Below are 23,787 nucleotides of genomic sequence, written 5' to 3' on the forward strand. Positions count from 1 at the left end.
TCCAAAAAACCTCTGTAAGTTTCATAACTAAGAGGCAGCTTTTCACAGAATAATGAAATAGATATCAAAAGATTGAAAACATTATATTAGGAATATGGATATGTGTACCTATAATATGACACATATATGCAAAGAATTACAGTGCTACCTACAGCTGAAAACAAAACCTTATATTTGGAAGGCTAATATTAAGGAGTATAACCTTTAAAAGCATTTCAACAGCAGTCATTCTTGTTTCTCAGATTTCTAAAATCAGATTGTTTAAATACATATCACTGATTTCATTTTTCAAATATTAACATAAAAGTAAAGTAATTCAGATAATGTTTTGAGTTGCACTTAGATTATGTTCTGAGTTGCATTCAGAAGGGTAAGTTAAATTTCTTTTCCACTCAAAATATTATCAATGATTTTCCATATAAGTCAACATGCTATGATCACTCCCTTACTGTTTCCCTAGAATTAAATGACAAGCAAGCATTGAATTTATGAACAATACCAAGACAAGTGTAAAGATAATTTAACTCACGTTACAGGGAAACAGCTTACACTGTTCAAACAATATGTTAATGGCTGTATTCATGGCTTCATGAAGTTGCTTTTAAATTGGCTATTTCTTATACAATTCTCAGAGCTGTAAATGGAATACGACATCCATGGTTTTTCTTTTTTCATCAATCAAGTAAAGAACAAATAAAAAAAAAAAAAAACCTCTTAAAACAAATAATTAAAAACTAAATAGATCAGATCAGAGATCAGATCAGTCGCTTAGTCGTGTCCAACTCTTTGTGACCCCATGAATTGCAGCACGCCAGGCCTCCCTGTCCATTACCAACTCCCGGAGTTCACTGAGACTCATGTCCATCGAGTCAGCGATGCCATCCAGCCATCTCATCCTCTGTCATCCCCTTCTCCTCCTGCCCCCAATCCCTCCCAGCATCAGAGTCTTTTCCAATGAGTCAACTCTTCACATGAGGTGGCCAAAGTACTGGAGTTTCAGCTTTAACATCATTCCTTCTAAAGAAATCCCAGGGCTGATCTCCTTCAGAATGGACTGGTTGGATCTCCTTGCAGTCCAAGGGACTCTGAAGAGTCTTCTCCAACACCACAGTTCAAAAGCATCAATTCTTCGGTGCTCAGCCTTCTTCACAGTCCAACTCTCACATCCATACATGACCACAGGAAAAACCATAGTCTTGACTAGCCGGACCTTTGTTGGCAAAGTAATGTCTCTGCTTTTCAACAGGCTATCTAGGTTGGTCGTAACTTTCCTTCCAAGGAGTAAGCGTCTTTTAGTTTCATGGCAGCAGTCACCATCTGCAGTGATTTTGGAGCCCAGAAAAATAAAGTCTGACACTGTTTCCACTGTTTCCCCAACTATTTCCCATGAAGTGGTGGGACCGGATGCCATGATCTTCATTTTCCGAATGTTGAGCTTTAAGCCAACTTTTTCACTCTCCTCTTTCACTTTCATCAAGAGGCTTTTTAGTTCCTCTTCACTTTCTGCCATAAGGGTCGTGTCATCTGCATATCTGAGGTTACTGATATTTCTCCCAGCAATCTTGATTCCAATTTGTGTTTCTTCCAGTCCAGCGTTTCTCATGATGTACTCTGCATATAAGTTAAATAAACAGGGTAACAATATACAGCCTTGACGTACTCCTTTTCCTATTTGGAACCAGTCTGTTGTTTCATGTCCAGTTCTAAATGTTGCTTCCTTACCTGCATACAAATTTCTCAAGTGGCAGATCAGGTGGTCTGGTATTCCCATCTCTTTAAGAATTTTTCACAGTTTATTGTGATCCACACAGTCAAAGGCTTTGGCGTAGTCAATAAAGCAGAAATAGATGTTTTCTGGAACTCTCTTGCTTTTTCCATGATCCAGCGGATGTTGGCAATTTGATCTCTGGTTCCTCTGCCTTTTCTAAAACCAGCTTGAACATCAGGAAGTTCACAGTTCACGTATTGCTGAAGACTGGCTTGGAGAATTTTGAGCATTACTTTACTAGCATGTGAGATGACTGCAATTGTGCGGTACTTTGAGTATTGTTTGGCATTGCCTTTCTTTGGGATTGGAATGAAAACTGACCTTTTCCAGTCCTGTGGCCACTGCTGAGTCTTCCAAATGTGCTGGCATATTGAGTGCAGCACTTTCACAGCATCATCTTTCAGGATTTGGAATAGTTCAACTGGAATTCCATCACCTCCACTAGCTTTGTTCGTAGTGATGCTTTCTAAGGCCCACTTGACTTCACATTCTAGGATGTCTGGCTCTAGGACAGTGATCACACCAACCTGATTATCTGGGTCGTGAAGATCTTTTTTGTACAGTTCTTCTGTGTATTCTTGCCATATCTTCTTAATATCTTCTGCTTCTGTCAGGTCCATACCATTTCTGTCCTTTATCAAGCTCATCTTTGCATGAAATGTTCCTTTGGTATCTCTGATTTTCTTGAAGAGATCCCTAGTCTTTCCCATTCTGTTGTTTTCCTCTATTTCTTTGCATTGATCACTGAAGAAGGCTTTCTTATCTCTTCTTGCTATTCTTTGGAACTCTGCATTCAGATGTTTATATCATTCCTTTTCTCCTTTGCTTTTTGCTTCTCTTCTTTTCACAGCTATTTGTAAGGCCTCCCCAGACAGCCATTTTGCTTTTTTGCATTTCTTTTCTATGGGAATGGTCTTGATCCCTGTCTCCTGTACAATGTCATTAACCTCATTCCATAGTTCATCAGGCACTCTATCTATCAGATCTAGGCCCTTAAATCTATTTCTCACTTCCACTGTATAATCATAAGGGATCTGATTTAGGTCATACCTGAATGGTCTAGTGGTTTTCCCTACTTTCTTCAATTTCAGTCTGAATTTGGCAATAAGGAGTTCATGGTCTGAGCCACAGTCAGCTCCTGGTCTTGTTTTTGCTGACTGTATAGAGCTTCTCCATCTTTGGCTGCAAAGAATATAATCAATCTGATTTCGGTGTTGACCATCTGGTGATGTCCATGTATAGAGTCTTCTCTTGTGTTGTTGGAAGAGGGTGTTTGGTATGACCAGTGCATTTTCTTGGCAAAACTCTATTAGTCTTTGCCCTGCTTCATTCCGTATTCCAAGGCCAAATTTGCCTGTTACTCCAGGTGTTTCTTGACTTCCTACTTTTGCATTCCAGTCCCCTAGAATGAAAAGGACATCTTTTTTGGGTGTTATTTCTAAAAGGTCTTGTAGGTCTTCATAGAACTGTTCAACTTCAGCTTCTTCAGCACTACTGGTTGGGGCATAGACTTGGATTACTGTGATATTGAATGGTTTGCCTTGGAAACGAACAGAGATTATTCTGTCATTTTTGAGATTGCATCCAAGTACTGCATTTCGGACTCTTTTGTTGACCATGATGGCCACTCCATTTCTTCTGAGGGATTCCTGCCCACAGTAGTAGATATAATGGTCATCTGAGTTTAATTCACCCATTCCAGTCCATTTCAGCTCGCTGATTCCTAGAATGTTGACATTCACTATTGCCATCTCTTTTTTGACCACTTCCAATTTGCCTTGATTCATGGACCTGACATTCCAGGTTCCTATGCAATATTGCTCTTTACAGCATCGGACCTTGCTTCTATCAACAGTCACATCCACAGCTGTGTATTGTTTTTGCTTTGACTCCATCCCTTCATTCCTTCTGGAGTTATTTCTCCACTGATCTCCAGTAGCATATTGGGCCCCTACCGACCTGGGGAGTTTCTCTTTCAGTATCCTATCATTTTGCCTTTTCATACTGTTCATGGGGTTCTCAAGGCAAGAATACTGAAGTGGTTTGCCATTCCCTCCTCCAGTGGACCACATTCTGTCAAATCTCTCTACCATGACCCTGCCCGTCTTGGGTTGCCCCACGGGCATGGCTTAGTTTCATTGAGTTAGACAAGGCTGTGGTCCTAGTGTGATTAGACTGACTAGTTTTCTGTGAGTATGGTTTCAGTGTGCTTGCCCTCTGATGCCCTCTTGCAACACCTATCGTCTTACTTGGGTTTCTCTTACCTTGGGCATGGGGCATCTCTTCACGGCTGCTCCAGCAAAGCGCAGTCATTGCTCCTTACCTTGGACGAGGGGTATCTCTGTGGGTGTGCCCATTTATCAATTCAGTTCAGTCGCTCAGTCATGTCCAACTCTCTACAACCCCATGGACTGCAGCATGCCAGGGCTCCCTGTCCATCACCAACTCCTGGAGCTTGCTCAAACTCATGTCCATCAAGTCGGTGATGCCATCCAATAATCTTGTCCTCTGTCATCCCCTTCTTCTCCTGCCTTCAATCTTTTCCAGCATCAGGGTCTTTTCCAATGAGTCAGTTCTTCCCATCAGGTGGCCAGAGTATTGGAGTTTCAGCACCAGTCCTTCCAATGAATATTCAGGACTGATTTCCTTTACGATGACTGGTTGGGTCTCCTTGCAGTCCAAGGGACTCTCAAGAGTCTTCTCCAATATCACAATTCAAAAACATCAATTCTTCGGCACTCAGCTTTCTTTATAGTCCAACTCTCACATCCATACATGACTACTGGAAAAACGATAGCCTTAACTAGATGGACCTTTGTTGGCAAAGTAATGTCTCTACTTTTTAATGTTATCTAGGTTTGTCATAACTTTTCTTCCAAGGAGTAGGTGTGTTTTAATTTCATAGCTGCAGTCACCATCTGCAGTGATTTTGGAGCCCCAAAAAATAAAGTCTGCCACTGTTTCCACTGTTTCCCCATCTGTTTGCCATGAAGTGATGGGATCAGATGCCATGATCTGTTTTCTGAATGTTGAGCTTTAAGCCAACTTTCTCACTCTCCTCTTTCACTTTCATCAAGAGGCTCTTTAGTTCTTCTTTGTTTTCTGCCATAAGGGTGGTGTCATCTGCATATCTGAGGCTATTGATATTTCTCTAGGCAATCTTCATTCCAGCTCGTGCTTCATCCAGCCCAGAGTTTCTCATGATGTACTCTGCAGAGAAGTTAAATAAGCGGGGTGACAATATACAGCCTTGACGTACTCCTTTTCCTATTTGGAACCAGTCTGTTGTTTCATGTCCAGTTCTAACTGTTGCTTCCTGACCTGCATACAGGTTTCTCAAGAGGCAGGTCAGGTGGTCTGGTATTCCCATCTCTTTCAGAATTTTCCACAGTTTATTGTGATCCACACCGTCAAAAGCTTTGGCATAGTCAATAAAGCAGAAATAGATGTTTTTCTGGAACTCTCTTGCTTTTTTGATGCTCCAACAGATGTTTGAAATTTGACTTCTGATTCTTCTGCCTTTTCTAAAACCAGCTTGAATATCTGGAAGGTCATGGTTCATGTACTGTTGAAGCCTGGCTTGGAGAATTTTAAGCATTACTTTGCTAGTGTGTGAGATGAGTTCAATTGTGTGGTAGTTTGAACATTCTTTGGCATTGCCTTTCTTTGGGATTGGAATGAAAACTGACCTTGTCCAGTCTTGTGGAATTTGCCCCAGATGGGAGAAGAGCTTTCTAATGCTGAGGCAAACCGAGGTCAAAGACAGGCTATCCCCACTCACTCTGAGGATTCAGGTTAGAGATGACCTGTTGCAACATCTAATGGGTGTGTGGCCACTTCAAATTGTGAGGAAAGTGTAGACAGTGGGAATGAAGAGCTGAAAATTCTCCTTTTCCAAATCATCCTTGGTGACCACAGGGCACATTCAGCTGTTGAGAGTCTGGGGTGAGGGGAATGGTAGGTGCTTGACAGCAGACTCCTCACAAAGGATTCCATAGAAAGAACTATAGAGCAGACCCTGAAATTCAAGGCCAAATGTGACTTCTCATCAGATGTGAGAGCTAGGTGATGGATAACAAGCCAGCCTTGTCTTCAAGGCTGCAGGAACCCAAGCCATGTGAGAGTTACACTGGCCACAAACTTCAGTTGTGTGTGACAGCGGGGCAACCAGGAACATCTAGTATGAGGTTCCTGAATCTTCCCCACCTCCAAAACCCTGGAAGCCACAGCCCTTCCATGCACCTTAGAAACAAAGCAGAATAAAAGGAGTGAGGGATGCTTCTGTCATTGACGGGCATTTTTATCCAAGAAAGACTACTTTCTAAATGGACTATTTAAATTCCCAGATCCAATGCAGCTTTAAACCACATAGAACATTTGAATGTTTTTCTTGGTAATTAGTAAATAGGGATTTTGGAGGAAGGCAATTAGTTATGACTATAATAAACAAATTACATTTATACTGTACATTTTAATTGTGAGGTGAATTACATTTGTGAATCTGCTACCTCTAGTTCTGCCCACTCATGAAAATCTTAATTCAAATCGTCAGCAAGTTCCATCCCCACAGTGGGTTCTTTATATTGAGATTTTGTGGTTACAACCTAAGAAGTGCTGAAAAAAAACAGTAAATCTATGCACTGCAAAAATAACAGCAGAATTGCCTTAGGTATAAATGTATAAAAACATCTACGGAGGATACAGAATTAAGTTCTCACACTTCCTTTTCTCCTCCAAAGGAAGCAAGGAAGAACCTCTAGCTATGGCTTCTGGGCTTCTCTCTCTTCTCTAGTCTCGCTTCTTCCTTTTATGTTGCCTGAGCTTCTCCTCTGCACCATCCAGGTTGTCTTGTCTCATGTCCTAGGGGTTGCTTTTTCAGGACCTTTTTTTATTGTTTCTCTAACATACTTGCTCTAAGCACCCCCATGTGAAAGTGAAAGTGTTAGTCATGTCCGACTCTTTGTGATCCCATATACTGTAGCCCTCCAGGCTCCTCTGTCCATGAAATCCTCCAGGCAAGAATACTGGACTGGGTAGCCATTCCCTTCTGCAGAGGATCTTCCTGACCCAGGTATCGAATCTGGGTCTCCAGCATTGCAAGCAGATTCTTCACCAGGGAAGCCCCACGCCCTGCAAGTACCCTCATGGATACACTCTATTCATTAAATCTCGGTAGGATGGTCTCTGCTAATGAATCTCTACCAAGGTTTTCTGCTTCACACATGTACCAACACACACTGTGCCTTCCTGATTTATAATCCTGAGTTTGCCTTGAGTCACTTGCCAAGCCCTAGAAGTTCTCTTTCTAGCAGTAATGCTCTCTGTCCTAGCCTCTGCATGAGTGAACTGGGCATGAAAAACATCTTCAAGAGTTACTGAAAATGGTTTTTGTCAGAGTCAAGCCCAAGGATACTATGAGAATTTCTCTGCAACATCATTAATCACCCCAGACACAGTTGTGTATAGTATATAGACTTTACCATTAAAAGGTATCTTAAACATTGCATCGTTCCTGCACATTTTCCTCTGGATTTATGCTTACAGTTACATTTTTGGCAGCAGTAGTTTTCGCATTTATCACTTGCTGCTTTGGATGAATTGCTTGAATTTTTAGTTTAGTTTTTTTTTTTTTTTTTTTTTACTACTCTTCTGAATGTCTTAAACTTTTACAGTTACATGAGTACATTGCCTTTGGTTAGTCAAACTAGAGTTTAGAACTTAAAGAAGTTATATTTAATGAGATTGTAAGAAAATTCTTCTTGGGGACATTTCACAGTCTAGTAATTAAAATATGTATTCCTCTGTGAAATCAAAGGATAATCTCTCTCTAATGCAGTCAAATTGTCATAAAAAAATAGAAGGAGCATCTTCTTTTCTGTTCTGCTCATATATAAACCCATTTTTAAATCCAGGTATTAAATGGAAAATAGGAAAATAAATATTTCATTTCCATGAGATGGGCACTGAAACCAACAAGCAGCATATTGAGGAGATCAAAATGAACTGTGTTTTCTTGTCTCATGTCCTAGATGTGGCTTCCTTTTAACAGGACCCTTATTGGCAAGCCTCTGGCCAGGTTAACATAGACACAGGAGAGAGAGAGAGCCCAAGACTTGCCCCTCCGTGTGGGACCTGCTACTTCTGGAATCTGGGGTGAAAGAAAGCAATGCAAAATGGAGGGGATGCAATTGGCCAATGTGAGAGCATATTCCCTAAGATATTACCTGTACGCATGCAATCCAGAAATCATTGACTCCTATTTTATACCAGGTATTGAACTGTGTTCTCTAGAAATAAGGGCACAGTTTCTACTTTCCAGGAGTTCATAGCCTAGAGGGGAAATAAGATATACACAAATGATCCCAGTAATCAGGAAGAGAGTAATGGCTGCAGTATACAGTACCAACCAGAATGCTGAAGAAGTGCAGAGGGAGAAAGAGACTGAGGTGTTTGGGAAAGGGTTCAAGCAGAACATGGCTTTCAAGCTGAGCCTTGAAGTTCATGAGTATGATTTCCCAAGGTAGGCATGAGGACTGTGGCTTTTCCAGGGGTGGAGAGGTAAGATTAAAATGTAGAGAGACAGAAACCACAGGTCTATTCATGGCATAGAGGTGAAAAAAAGAGCAGAAATAGGACCAGGATGACAGAGGAAAGGGCAGCCACTGAGAGAAGAAAGCAAATTTGCTTCATAAAGGAGGAAAGGCAGGAGATTCTTAAGCCTTTCCTCCAAGCCCCGCTCTACACTCCCAAGGCACTGACAGAAAATCAGAACCGTGTTCAAAGACTGCATAACTAAGGGAGATAGGTTTGTTCAACAGACAGTAAAGTGGGCTATTGGAGTGCATAATCCCCTAGAACAAGGAGGGCTGACTATGTTAGGGAACATCGCCATTCTGCTGTATTATTAGTTCCAGTTGGCTGATTTAACAATCGGTGCCTCATTAGAAGTAAAAATGTAAACCAGATCAAACAAAATTTACATGAAATGTTTTATTCAGCTGAGTTTTCCCTGAAATTCAAATTAGCTAGATAAAAACAAAAACAGTGGAAGACAGTTAACAAAGCCAAATTTTCCTAAGATCTCTGTATATTTCAGGCATAATTTTGCAGTAAGGCTGGCACTAGAATAGGGGACCATTTGCTTATATTCAATCAAAACTACTCCATCTAGAACAGAGATATTCTGTGACCCATTAGACTTCTAACAGGATTATTCTAAGAAATTTGGAGAATTCCATACATAATCATCTAGAAGTCTGTGATTAATGTGAAAGCAAAAGAACATCTTCTGTCAAATAAAGGGAATACAGAATTTTCATTTATTAAGAATGAACTCACTCTACGATCCTATTTCATGTTTCTGAAGACACAACTCTCAAAGAAACAATTGAGGGCATTAGACATGCAATTTCAAACTGTCCAGTGAGCAATGTGTGTGGCTGCTGTTTATGCTCATTATTCACAAAACCTTCTTTGTGAATGTGTCCTTTAATTTGGGGAAGGATCCAAGCAGCATGATGATTCTAGAATCATCACCATTTAATATGAATTAAGAGGCTTTCAAAGGAAGACACTGCTTGATAGGACCATCCATATGAAACAGTTAATCATATATAGCCAATAAGACCTTGGTATCTAAGGGAAAGGGGCAGAATCAAACACAGCAAAGGGGAGAAAGGGGCCACATAGCTTACCTGGACTTTGCAAATCTTCCTCATTTTTCTGTCTTATCTGACTTAATGCAAGACTGAGCCAGCCATTTTCCTCAATAAATCTAGTTTAAACAGCTGCTTAGAAAGAAAATGTAACTAGGTCAATGCACATTAAAAAGATGACCTAAATTTTTCTCCTAATGATTTAATAAATGCTTGACTAGAAACAGGAAAAAAGAGATTTTTAAGGGAAAAGATGAAGTAACAGCTTATCATACTTCAGCAAATTTACACTCTGAGGGAAAACACCTATCTTATTTTCTATAAAGGTGCTTAGTCAAATACAAAATTACTATACAGACAATCTAAGTAGAGACTAAGAAAATGAACATTTTACCAAAATGATGCCAATAAAAAAAAGCCCACATCTCCACCTGCCTTTAGAAAAACTAATGACTGATTAAAAAGTGTTCTAACCATTAATCCTACATACTAACTTAAAATAACAGGTCAGCATGGAACAACAGAAGGAGAAGGAATCCTTGTGATTTTAGGTGAGGGTAGTAAAGTTTGCTTGGAGAAAGCAATGGCACCCACTCCAGTACTCTTGCCTGGAAAATCCCATGGACAGAGGAGCCTGGTGGGCTACAGACCATGGGGTCGCAAAGAGTCGGACATGACTGAGCGACTTCACTTTCACTTTTCACTTTCATGCATTGGAGAAGGAAACGGCAACCCACTCCAGTGTTCTTGCCTGGAGAATCCCAGGGACAGCGGAGCCTGGTGGGCTTCCATCTATGGGCTCACACAGAGTCGAACACAACTGAAGCGACTTAGCAGCAGCAGCAAAGTTTGCTAATAATTCAACTGCCAAAAATTGCAAATTTGGAAAGGCTTGGAAATCTGTTTTAAAGACAAAATAATCAATTGTTTCAATTGACACAACCAATCAGGTCAACCATCAGTTCTTCGGGTGTTTGGATTATTGGGTTTCTCTCCCATCTCTAGTCTCGCTTCTTCTTTTCATGTTGTCTGAACTTCTCCTGTGCACCATCCAGGTTTTCTTCTTTCATGTCCTAGGTGTCACTGAAAACTCGGGATTACTGAACACTTACTGCTTCCCAGACATTGTATAGACCACATAGAGTTTGGTGAAACAAAATTGAGGAAGACACAGTCTCTATCCTTAGTACAGTTCAGTCGCTAAGTTGTGTCTGACTCCTTGCTGCCCTATGGACTGCAGCACACCAGGCCTCCCTGTCCATCACCAATACCAGAGTTTACTCAAACTCATGTCCATTGAGTCAGTGATGCCATCCAACCATCTCATCTTCTGTCATTCCCTTCTCCTCGCATCTTCAATCTTTCCCAGCATCAGGGTCTTTTCCAATGAGTCAGTTCTTCACATCAGGTGACCAAAGTATTGGAGTATTGGAGTTTCAGCTTCAGCATCAGTCCTTCCAATGAATATTCAGGACTGATTTCCTTTAGGATGACTGGTTGGATCTCCTTGCTGTCCAAGAGACTCTCAAGAGTCTTCTCCAACACCACAGTTTAAAAGCATCAGATCTTCAGTGCTCAGCTTTCTTTATAGTCCAACTCTCACATCCTTACATGACCACTGGAAAAACCATAGCTTTGACTAGACAGACAATTGTTGGCAAAGTAATGTCTCTGCTTTTGAATATGCTGTCTAGATTGGTCATAACTTTTCTTCCAAGGAGCAAGCATCTTTTAATTTCATGGCTGCAGTCACCATCTGCAGTCATTTTAAGTGAAAGTGAAAGTGGAGTCGCTCAGTCGTGTCCGACTCTTAGCGACCCCATGGACTACAGCCCACCAGGCCCTCCGTCCATGGGATTTTCCAGGCAAGAGTACTGGAGTGGGGTGCCATTGCCTTTTCTGGCAGTGATTTTGGAGCCCCCCAAAATAAAGTCTGCCACTGTTTTCACTGTTTCCCCATCTATTTGCCATGAAGTGATGGGACCAGGCACCATGATTTTAGTTTTCTGAATGTTGAGCTTTAAGCCAAGTTTTTCACTCTCCTCTTTCACTTTCATCAAGAAGCTCTTTAGTTCTTCTTTGCTTTCTGCCATAAGGGTGGTGTCATCTGCATATCTGAGGCTACTGATATTTCTCCAGGCAATCTTCATTCCAGCTTGTGCTTCATCCAGCCCAGCATTTCTCATGATGTACTCTGCATATAAGCAGGGTGACAATATACAGCCTTGACGTACTCCTTTTCCTATTTGGAACCAGTCTGTTGTTCCATGTCCAGTTGTAACTGTTGCTTCCTGACCTGCATACAGATTTCTCAGGAGGCAGGTCAGGTGGTCTGGTATTCTAATCTCTTGAAGAATTTTCCACAATTTGTTGTGATACACACAGTCAAAGGCTTTAGTGAAGTCAATAAAGCAGAAGTAGATGTTTTTCTGGAACTCTCTTGCTTTATCAATGATCCATCGGATGTTTACAATTTGACTTCTGGTTCCTCTGCCTTTTCTAAACCCAGCTTGAACATCTGGAAGATCACGGTTCACATACTGTTGAACCCTGCTTGCAGAATTTTGAGCATTACTTTGCTAGAGTATGAGATGAGTGCAATTGTGCGGTAGTTTGAACATTCTTTGGCATTGCCTTTCTTTGGGATTGGAATGAAAACTGACCTTTTCCAGTCCTGTGGCCACTGCTGAGTTTTCCAAATTTGCTGGCATATTGAGTGCAGCACTTTCACAGTATCTATCCTTAAGAAACTCACTACCTAAATGTGAGGGGAAGGAGACCAGATATAAATAGAAAAATTAAAATACAATATGGCAAGTGCTATTTTAAAAAGTATGGAGTAAGCACTAGTAAGATCTAGATGTCAGAATACTTAATTCTGCTACTTTTTCCTCCTCCTTAAATCAAAACCCTTAAAATTCTTTTCTCACCCACCACCCTTCAAGGACAACCTAAATGTAATCCTGGGTACTCTGAAAAATCAACCAACATGAAAAGCAAATCTTTTCATTTAAAAGAAAGAAGCAAGTCAGAGCATCCCACTCCTAAATTGGGATGTAAGAATGAGTCTTTGCTAGCATTGTTTCAACTTCCCACAGGGTGAGCAAGAAGGTAATATTCTTGCAAAGTGTCTTTTCCAAGAAATGGGTCTTCAAAGAGCCTGTATCCATTCCATCACTAGGGCCATAGACAGGTTACTTAACCTGTCTGAGCCTCAGTTTCTCCATCTGTAACATGGTCAGAATTATAATCCCTACCTCACACAGTTGCTGCCAGAATTAAATAAGGTTGCAATGCTGAAAAAAAAAAAATGAGTGCTGAAGGGGAGGGAGTGGGCAAGTAAAGTACCTGAATTCTTTAATTAATGCTCAATAAGTAGTCACTCTGATTAAATAAATCAACTTCTGAAGATGCTGCCTATTGTATATGCATGAGTTCCCAAAAGGCTTTTTACAGCTATGGGGCAGGCAGCATAATGAATTTCATTTGGATCTGGGGAATATATTTTGCTCCGCGTACATTGTCTTGAAGCTACATTGCCAACGTTAGGTTTTTAAATGTAATTGCTTTATTGCACCATGGTTATCAGTCTTTTGAGTTAATATATAATTTCATCTTTAACAGTTATTATAAAGCTCAACACTGAAAAAACTGGCACAGCTGTAGGACAGAAAAGTGATGATATTGGTAATGCATGATATCCAGAAGGAATAGGAGGAGAAAATTTGAGCAGAAAGTTTTTCAACAGGGATGGTTCACTGAAATGTAGCTTTACTGGCTTCAGAAGCCTGAGTGCCTTGAATGGAGGTTTCACGCTGGTGAAGTCTTTCAACCGGACAAAGGTTTTCAAGTGGAAAACTTAAGCACAAATTAAAAAAATATTATGAAGAAAACCTAGCCTTCCAAAGCAGTGCCGTAACCTTTCCAACTGGCTGCCCTACACTTCAGAACTAAGAGGGTGAGAGAACTTAGTTGTTCAGATGTATGATCTGAACACATCTGGCTTTTAAGAGCTTTAAGCGATCCTTTTGCAAAAAGCTGCTTGTGCTCACAGAATGCACATTTAACCTGCAGCTTCCCAAACACTTTTTGTCAGCCTTCCGTCCCTACTGCTTAGCTCTTACTCTTTCTAGGCTGGGAATGCTCCCTGTCCCATCTCCCCTTTCTGCCTGTTTCAACCATATTCAATAAGTAAGACTTATTCAAAGGCCATCTTTTCCAGGGAGTCCCCTCAGCATCTTTGGTTGTGATTTTTTTTCTTGGTCCTCTGTATTTTTATGACATTTGATTTTTGTCTTGAAGTGAAGTCTCTCAGTCGTGTCCAACTCTTGGCGACCTCATGGACTATAGCCTACCAGGCTCCTCCGTCCCTGGGATTCTCCAGGCAGGAATACTGGAGTGGGTTGCCATTTCCTTCTCCAGGAGATCTTCCCAACCCAGGGATTGAACCCAGGTCTCCTGTATCGCAGGCAGACGCTGTGTTACCTGAGCCACCAGGGAAGCTCGATTTTTGTCTTGATCACACGTAACTACACACTAGGGAGATGTATGACCCATGTCCACCTCTTCTGGGTGTGAACTCTTTAAGCTTCAGGACTCTGACTTCCACATCTTTGTACACAGTGCAAATACTTATAGCCTTATAGCCTAGGTTATTTGAAAATCTCTCTGAGCTAATTGACAGAACAAAAAATAAATGGCTTAAAAGTTACAAAGTGCGCTATTTATGACTTCATAGCAAGAGTAATAGCAGATACTGTGCTGGCCAAAAACCCATCTTTTTCTGGAGAACCGCCTTCACTCACTATCAGTAACATCATAGGGGCCTCAAGAAATTACTGAACCATAATCCAACGCCTGGGCTTCCAGATGACCTACATTTTAAGCTTAAGACCAGTGAACCATTTCATAAATTGAACTGGCAAAACTTTTACAAACATGCTTCTGGGATTCAGCCTTTCTTGGAAGAGAATTGCCTGGGTGGACTCAGGATTATTGGACTCATCACTGTATTTGGAGCTCCTTTTACCAAAGGTTAGCATTTGGAGGGCAAATAAGAACATATATGACCATTTCCTCCTTGCCTCCTTTACCTTCTTCCTCTTTTTTTTTTTTTTAACAAAGTGCTTAACACTCTTAAAAATATTATCTCTTTCATCTATTACATATTGATTGTTTATTGTCTATCTTCCTCACTAGAATGTAATCTCCACAAGCAGTCTTTGTTTTGTTCACTGATGGATCCAAAGAGTATCTAACAATGCTTTGCACACAGCAGGCCCTCAATAAATTCATTGGAGAAATGGATAAAAAAGTGAATAACAGACTACCTCCTAACAAGTATTTCTTTGCTGATAAGATAGGCAAAGGGCCAGGGGTGGAAGTGCTGAAGATATAGGAAGATTGAAGAGATTTAATATGCCAAGGAAAAGGGAATATATATGAGACTCTGTGTGTGTGTGTGTGTGTGTGTGTGTGTGTGATTACAGATAGTCTCAGGTAAATAATGTGGGGAGAAAAACCAAATGCTAAAAATTTAGCTACGCCCACAATGTCTGAAAAGTGGAAGTGTTAGTCACTCAGTTGTGTCCAACTCTTTGCAACCCCATGGACTCTAGCAAGCCAGACTCCTCTGTCCAGGGAATTCTCCAGGCAAGAATACTGGAGTGGGTTGCCATGCCCTCCTCCAGGGGATCTTCCTGACCCAGGTATTGGACTTGGGTCTCCTGCATTGCAGGCAGATTCTTTACCAGGTGACCTGCAATGTCTAGGAGAGTCAAAAGTATAGTTAGCAGGAAGAAGACAATGTGCCATTGGCTGGTTTTGTGTGAGTGTGCAGAGGGTGCTCAAAACATTACTCTTTCCTGCTAAGTCCCTCCTCAGATGGTTTCGAGCAGGTTTTTCAGCACTGTTGACATCTGGGGCTGGCTGAGTCTCTATTGGGGAGCTGTCCCATACATCACAGAGTAGTTAGCACCTGGCCTTACTCACTAGACACCAAGTTGCAAGTAGCCAAATATGACTCTAGAAAAGGCCAAATGCTTGCCAGATGAAAGTGGAGCAACTTACCCCTGCTGTAAAGCACTGGTTGAGAGTCTGTCTGGGATGAGTCTTACAGTCTTTTTCTCTCTGGTCTCTCTTCCTTTTCTCTCTTGCCTCCATCTTCCACATCAGCATTTTCAACCCCTCTGGTCTCTCCTCAAGGCCCCAGCTCCATCCTGGAGACTTTTCAAATTCAGACTGGCCACCATTCCTGGATTTTTCCTGAAAACCTGGTGATCCTTCCTGGCCATTGCAGAAGTTTACATCATCATTCTTCATAACCAAGCATCTACAAAAAGCAAACATACAGAAAGGAAGCAAATTAACCTCGCTAATAGCAATCACCTTTCAGAACATAATTTCTGAGCACTGTTAGAAAAATCACTACTATACCTCCGCCAGAGGAAAGAGAAGGGACGAGGAGGAAGAGAGAACCTTCTTTGCTACACAACTATTCTCACACCCTGTTTATCTCAGAAGTGGGAGTAAAGATGTTCCACAATGATGAGCACACAAAAACTACAATCTTTTCAGTAATAGATTTAAGTCAGACTGACTTTCACTTCTGGTAACTAAGATAGAGGCTAAAATTTATACCCTCCCCCAGTTTTTTGGGCTCCAAAATCACTGCAGATGGTGATTGCAGCCATGAAATTAAAAGACACTTACTCCTTGGAAGGAAAGTTATAACCAACCTAGACAGCATATTCAAAAGTAGAGACATTACTTTGTCAGCAAAGGTCCGTCTAGTCAAGGCAATGGTTTTTCCAGTGGTCATGTATGGATGTGAAAGTTGGACTGTGAAGAAAGCTGAGTGCCAAAGAACTGATGATTTTGAACTGTGGTGTTGAAGAAGACTCTTGAGAGTCCCTTGGACTGCAAGGAGATCCAACCAGTCTGTTCTAAAAGAGATCAGTCCTGGGTGTTCTTTGGAAGGACTGATGCTAAAGCTGAAACTCCAATACTTTGGCCACTTCATGCAAAGAGTTGACTCATTGGAAAAGACCCTAATGCTGGGAGGGATTGGGGGCAGGAGAGGGAACAACAAAGGATGAGATGGCTTTATGGCATCATCGACCTGATGCACATGAGTTTGGGTGAACTCCGGGAGTTGGTGATGGGCAGGGAGGCCTGGCGTGCTACAATTCATGGGATCACAAAGAGTGGGCCACGACTGAGCGACTGAACTGAACTGAACTGAACTAGTGATATGGGAGTAAGATTCTTTATTCCATTAGTTCTGATGTTTTTTCCAATTAGTTCTTAAGCATCAAAATCCACGTCAGAGTCCAGCAGAAGCCAGGAGGGGTAGAGAGAGGTATTTAGAAATAGTTTAGCCTTCAGTCTTGATTTGTGCCTAAAAGAATGTTTTTTAAAAGGCTGCTTTAGCCTTTAAATAGTTTTGCAAGTCACATTTCATGACAACACTGTCTAGAAAAAATGCACTGTGAGCCCAAGGCACCAGCACAGAATCAAAACATCCACTATAAATATCATGGTGAATCAGATTGCACTGGGACAAATTAACTCCCCAGGAGCAAGTTTGAGATTTTCCAGGAAGCCTTGATTCTTTCAGGGCATTATAGGGATCATTTAAAGTGCAAAAATTTATGAGATCTCTAAACACACGGCTACACAGCACACACCCACAGTACAATTAAACTGGGAGCTCATTTTCCTGAATTCACAGCAAGGACATAAAAAGCAGAGACAGAAGGTTGATCTAAATTAGATACTGTTTCCTCCAAACCTTTAAAAACCTTGTACATTTTTTCCTCCCGTACAACCAGCTTTCCATACCTCCAGCCTATTTACTTACAGATTTTTAGCTTTGAAAGTGATACAACTAAAAAGATACAAGTCTCCCTTAGGCCACATCCTCCAAAAGACCAGCTGAAGGTGCTTTCAATTGCAATCAGCCCTGAGAATGTTTGGCTTAATCTCCACTACAGCTTCTGCTTTCAAACTACAGTGGCCCAGAAGAAGGAAGGCCGAGGGAACAGGATGGGAAAAGGAGAGACATCAAAAGCACTGCAGAGCATCCTCTGGGTGCTGTGAAGTGAAAAGAGAATAATTATTTTGGGGGGAAATCAGACAAACAAACTAGACACAGTAGCTCTCTTTTTAAATAAATGAATGGACTATATAGTTAAACATACCGAAAACATTTTCCTAAAAGCTGATGCAATGTAAGAAGCTGAAGCTGAACGGTTCTATGAAGACCTACAAGACCTTCTAGAACTAACACCCAAAAAAGATGTCCTTTTCATTATAGGGGACTGGATAGCAGAAGTAGAAAGTCAAGGAACACCTGGAGTAACAGGCAAATTTGGCCTTGGAGTACAGAATGAAGCAGGGCAAAGGCTAATAGAATTTTGCCAAGAGAATGCACTGGTCATAGCAAACACCCTCTTCCAAAAACACAAGAGAAGACTCTACACATGGACATCACCAGATGGCCTACACCGAAATCAGACTGATTATATTCTTTGCAGCCAAAGATGGAGAAGCTCTATACAGTCAAGCAAAAACAAGACCAGGAGCTGACTGTGGCTCAGATCATGAACTCCTTATTGCCAAATTCAGACTTAAACTGAAGAAAGTTGAAACCACTAGACCATTCAGGTATGACCTAAATCAAATCCCTATGATTATACAGTGGAAGTGAGAAATAGATTTAAGAGACTAGATCTGATAGACAGAGTGCCTGGTGAACTATGGATGGAGGTTCATGACATTGTACAGGAGACAGGGAGCAAGACCATCCCCACGGAAAAGAAATGCAAAAAAGCAAAATGGCTGTCTGAGGAGGCCTTACAAATAGCTGTGAAAAGAAGAGAAGCAAAAAGCAAAGGAGTAAAGGAAAGATATACCCATTTGAATGCAGAGTTCTGAAGAAGAGCAAGGAGAGATAAGAAAGCCTTCCTCAGTGATCAGTGCAAAGAAACAGAGGAAAATAATAGAATGGGAAAGACTAGAGATCTCTTCAAAAAAATTAAAGATACCAGGGGAACATTTCATGCAAAGATGGGCTAGATAAAGGACAGAAATGGTATGGACCTAACAGAAGCAGAAGGTATTAGGAAGAGGTGTCAAGAATACCCAGAACTGTACAAAAAAGATCTTCATGACCCAGATAATCAGGATGGTGTGATCACTCACTCACCTAGAACCAGATATCCTGGAATGTGAAGTCAAGTGGGCCTTAGGAAGCATCACTACAAACAAAGCTAGTGGATGTGATGCAATTCCAGTTGAGCTATTTCAAATCCTAAAAGATGATGCTCTGAAAGTACTGCACTCAATATGCCAGCAAATTTGGAAAACACAGCAGTGGCCACAAGACTGGAAAAGGTCAGTTTTCATTCCAATCCCAAAAAAAGGCAATGCCAAAGAATGCTCAAATTACCGCACAATTGCACTCATCTCACGTGCTAGCGGCTTCCCTGGTGGCTCAGATGGTAAAGCAGCTGCCTGCAATGTGGGAGACCTGGGTTTGATCCCTGGGTTGGGAAGAACCCCTGGAGAAAGAAATGGCACCCCACTCCAGTACTCTTGCCTGGAAAATTCCATGGACGGAGGAGCCTGGCAGGCTACAGTCCATGGGGTCGCAAAGAATCGGACATGACTGAGCAACTTCACTTTCACTTTCACATGCTAGTAAAGTAATGCTCAAAATTCTCCAAGCCAGGCTTCAGCAATATGTGAACCATGAACTTCCAGATGTTCAAGCTGGTTTTAGAAAAGGCAGAGGAACCAGAGATCAAATTGCCAACATCCGCTGGATCATCAAAAAAGCAAGAGAGTTCCAGAAAAACATCTACTTCTGCTTTATTGACTATGCCAAAGCTTTTGACTGTGGAAAATTCTGAAAGAGATGGGAATACCAGACCACCTGAGCTGCCTCTTGAGAAACCTGTATGCAGGTCAGGAAGCAACAGCTAGAACTGGACATGGAACAACAGACTGGTTCCAAATAGGAAAAGGGGTACGTCAAGGCTGTATATTGTCACCCTGCTTATTTAACTTCTATGCAGAGTACATCATGAGAAACTCTGGGCTGGATGAAGCACAAGCTGGAATCAGGATTGCCGGGATAAATGTCAATAATCTCAGATATGCAAATGACACCACCTTTATGGCAGAAACCGAAGAAGAACTAAAGAGCCTCTTGATGAAAGTGAAAGAGGAGAGTGAAAACGTTAGCTTAAAGCTCAACATTCAGAAAACTAAGAACATGGCATCCAGTCCCATCACTTCGTGGCAAATAGATGGGGAAACAGTGTCAGACTTTATTTTGGGGGGCTCCAAAATCACTGCAGATGGTGACTGCAGCCGTGAAATTAAAAGATGCTTACTCCTTGGAAGGAAAGTTATGACCAACCTAGATAGCATATTAAAAAGCAGAGACATTACTTTGCCAACAAAGGTCCATCTAGTCAAGGCTATGGTTTTTCCAATAGTCATGTATGGATTTGAGAGTTGGACTATAAAGAAAGCTGAGGGTTGAAGAATTTATGCTTTTGAACTGTGGTGTTGTAGAAGACTCTTGAGACCCTTGGACTTCAAGGATTTCCAACCAGTCCATCCTAAAGGAAATCAGTCCTGAATATTCATTGGAAGGACTGATGTTGAAGCTAAAAATCCAATACTTTGGTCACCTGATATGAAGAACTGACTCATTGGAAAAATCCCTCATGCTGGGAAAGATTGAAGCTGGAAGGAGAAGGGGAAGACAGAGGATAAGATGGTTGGATGGCATTACCGACTCAATGGACGTGAGTTTGAGTAAACTCTGGGTGTTGGTGATGGACAGGGAGGCCTGGTATGCTGCAGTCCATGGGGTTGCAAAGAGTTGGACACGACTGAGCATCTAAACTGAAGTGAACTTAATGTCAAGTACAATAAGATTGGAGTAAGATAATCTCACGCATTTTATTCCTGGAAGGTGAATTTGTGATAGATTTAAAAGAAAATTAGAAATGGAGCTTATGAGGAAGAATGGGAGAGAATGATGTTTAAAAAATTATCTTTATAATAGGACATCTAAAGCCCCAATGTTTGTAATAAATATTTAAAGCTATTACTTATCTTTATTGAAATAAAATATGTCATATCAATTATATTAAAAGTTGGGTTCTGGTTCCCATTCTGTCAGTAATCAATCTCTGTGACCTTATGTATACTTCCCTTCTCTTTATCTCTGTTTCCCAGCTTTTTAAGTCAGACAATTAGACTAGATTATGTCTTGTACATGTACATGCTTAGTCACTTCAGCTGTGTCTGACTCTTTGCAACCCTATGGACTGTAGCCCACCAGTCTCCTCTGTCCCTGGGATTCTCCAGGCAAGAATACTGGAGTGGGTTGCCATGCCCTCCTCTAGGGGATCTTCCCAACCCAAGGATCAAACCCACGTCTCTTGTGTCTTCTGCATTGGAGCCACCTGGGAAGACCCCAGATTATGTCTTAAACACTACTGAAGTGAATAGACAAAATTTGTGTAGTTTCTGGGGTTCTTTTAGTCCTGAAGACTTATCTGGAAAATATGTAAAGGTAATACAACATTTTTTTTTCCCTTTGCTCTTTATTTTGAAAACACCCAAACTGCCTTAGTTGCTCAGAACTCTCTTCAAGAACAAGGAACATCAACATACCCATAAAATGAATTCTAGGTATTTGTGGAATAGGCAGTTCTTGAAAGAATGTGGAATAAATGGCCTGTAAAGGCCCTTCCCTCTCATTTTTTGAACTGTTCTAATTGTTTACCTTTCTAACTAGACTGAGAATTATATTATCCAAGAGAGAGAAAAATATAAGCAATCTAATGCATTAAAAGGAATTACAGAATATCCCACGGGTGGTGGCCATCCATTATTGCCTAAAAATAAGAGCACTTAGTGATTGGAACTGAGCCAGGTAGTTTTTGTAGGGGGATTAAGGGACAGGGGAAAAGTCTGGAGTATGAGGCATGGCAGGGGAGGGCAAAATTGACCTATAATGAATAAGCCAGGGCTTTCAGCTAAGTATCTGGGAAAATCCAGCTGTGCTGCAGGAGCTGGGTGGAAGTGAGTAAAAATGGTCAGGTTGGATGGTGAGGAAGGGAGGCTGGTCACTGAAAGTAAAATTCCCTGCTTCGTAGTTTTACCAAGGGCTCTTCTTGACCAGTGGAGAAGGAAATGGCAACCCACTCCAGTATTCTTACCTGGAAAATCCCGTGGACAGAGAAGCCTGGTGTGTTACAGTCCATCGTGTCTCAAGACTGAACACAGCACAGCTCCTTGTCCAGGTACAAAGTATTTGTTTAAGAATGTTGCCATATGCCAAGAGATGATTGGGCAGGTCTCTTTATCCCCAAATGAACAAGTACCAGATAAGAGTATTGGCCATCTCGTCCACTTCTCACGACTTCAAGGTATGTGTGAGGAGACCAATCGTACCGCGCCAGACCAAAGCTCCCCAGCTAGAAGAGCCAAAGTCCAAGGGGACTATCTCCTTTTACCAATTTAATTTCTAGAAAAACTCTAATTATCAAGCACTGGATTTCTTCCAGAAATTAGGAAAATGGTGACTTCATTGCTGAGTCAACTTGTCCTGTCAGACTGTCAATCATTGACTTTTCTTTTTTATTTTTTTTGCCCTTTGCTTTTAACACTTTTAAGTGGCAACAGTGGTGTATGAGGGAATGCGTGTGTCAGCTCAACTGGTATCCTGGTTCCTTGACCTTTGTGGCCCTTTGACCAGCCCTGGAACTCAATGAAAGTCTAATGCATAAAAGGAGGCTCTCTTCTTTTTCTCCTTGTCCAAAGTGAAGCCACTTTATACAACTCCATAAAGTACAATTTCTCCTTTTTTCCAGATTTAAGAGGGTTGACCATAAAATGGGACTGTAGGAGACTTTTTTTCTTAACTCTGAATCAGCAAACCAAAAATTAGAATTTATTGCATTCCTAGTACAGAGGTCAGGACACCAGAGCAAGGATTCAAGCCAACACAAAGACAAGAATTCCTTTTCCTTCCAGAGGGGCCTACTGCAATAATTCTTTGAAGTAGTCTAAAGAAGTTTTCATCCCATGAAAAACCTCCATCTGAAATACATTTATTTTTTAAAAGGTAGATATACACAGTCATCTTGTGAGACACATTTTATAAGCAATGCATAACCTAAAATGTTACTAATGAAAGGAAGTAGAATCACATCAATCCAATAATCCTGAAGAGCCATAAAATCTCTGATCTGCCTCTGGAGAAGGACTGGAGCTTATACCACTCTGCTGGTCAATAAACATTCCCAATTCCACTCAGAAAAATGTTGAGCTATGAGTCCAATGTTCTGAAAATATGTGGATGTAGAAATCAATTCTGAGCAAGACTCTCCTAATAAGGAGTTCTAAGTCTTTGTCTACAATGCCTTTCTAACGTTTTCAAAGAGTTCACAACTGACCCACCATTGAAGAGACATGTGCTTGCTCTGTTTCGCCCACAGAGGTCATACACTGATGGTGAAGAACTCTGCTGCCTTTCCCGGCTCCTTTGCTAGGGTTAAGAACATAATCTCCTGAATTAAAGGAAAACCTCTCAAGAACACACTTCATGCCAGTTGATTATCCACATTGATATACTCAACAGATGTCATTTACATGCACAAAACCCCTCCTTACACAATGAATGCATGCTAAAAATAACCCTTTCTGCTCCCACTCATAAAGAAGAATTGTAATGTAATGGCTATATGCAAGAAAAATTTTGAATTTGAGTTAACTTTTTTAAATTAAAATGTTCATAAAATGTAATACTTTATATTTCATAATAAATCATTTGTGATATATCCTTACTATAAAATAGGATACTTCTCTGTGTCACGGTAGCATATAAAGTAATAATTCTTAATAAATTATTCTGACCAAAGGACAAAAAGAAAATGAATATATTTCAGTAAAAAAAAAACAACAAAACAAAACTATACACAATGGATAGTTTGTCAGGAAGCTGTAAATTCACAAAAGGAAGCTTTCCCTGATTATTTGGCTCAGGGGTAGAAAAACTCTCTTCAAGCAAAATACTTTTCCACTAGAATATAGTCTTTGTCATGTTTAAGTCATGTCAATTGAGTTAAGACCATATTCTTTACTACACCAAGTAAGATGAAAGAGCTCAAGGTAGGAATTTAAATTGTGAGAGAATATGGGTCACATTTAAGTGATATTCAATTTGCTCCTTCACATGGCTTCCTCATAACTTGAGCTGTATCTCCACCCTTCCCAATCTCATTCCTGACACCACTTATTCTCCCACTTCCCCCCACCTGCAACCTCCCTCCATCA

The 23,787-nt window shown here is 40.9% G+C and overlaps 1 long non-coding RNA gene across 2 annotated transcripts in view; it reads right to left on the minus strand.

The window, feature by feature from the left end:
* Positions 1–23,787, minus strand: part of LOC113894088 — a 52,020-nt gene that overhangs the window by 11,877 nt on the left and 16,356 nt on the right. For both annotated transcript variants that reach the window (XR_003511467.1, XR_003511466.1), the window contains exon 2: positions 15,493–15,754. This is a non-coding gene — a long non-coding RNA (uncharacterized LOC113894088). The remainder of the gene's footprint in view (positions 1–15,492; positions 15,755–23,787) is intronic.

This window comes from Bos indicus x Bos taurus, chromosome 6 (assembly GCF_003369695.1).
Source record: "Bos indicus x Bos taurus breed Angus x Brahman F1 hybrid chromosome 6, Bos_hybrid_MaternalHap_v2.0, whole genome shotgun sequence".
NCBI classification, from domain to species: Eukaryota; Metazoa; Chordata; class Mammalia; order Artiodactyla; family Bovidae; genus Bos; species Bos indicus x Bos taurus.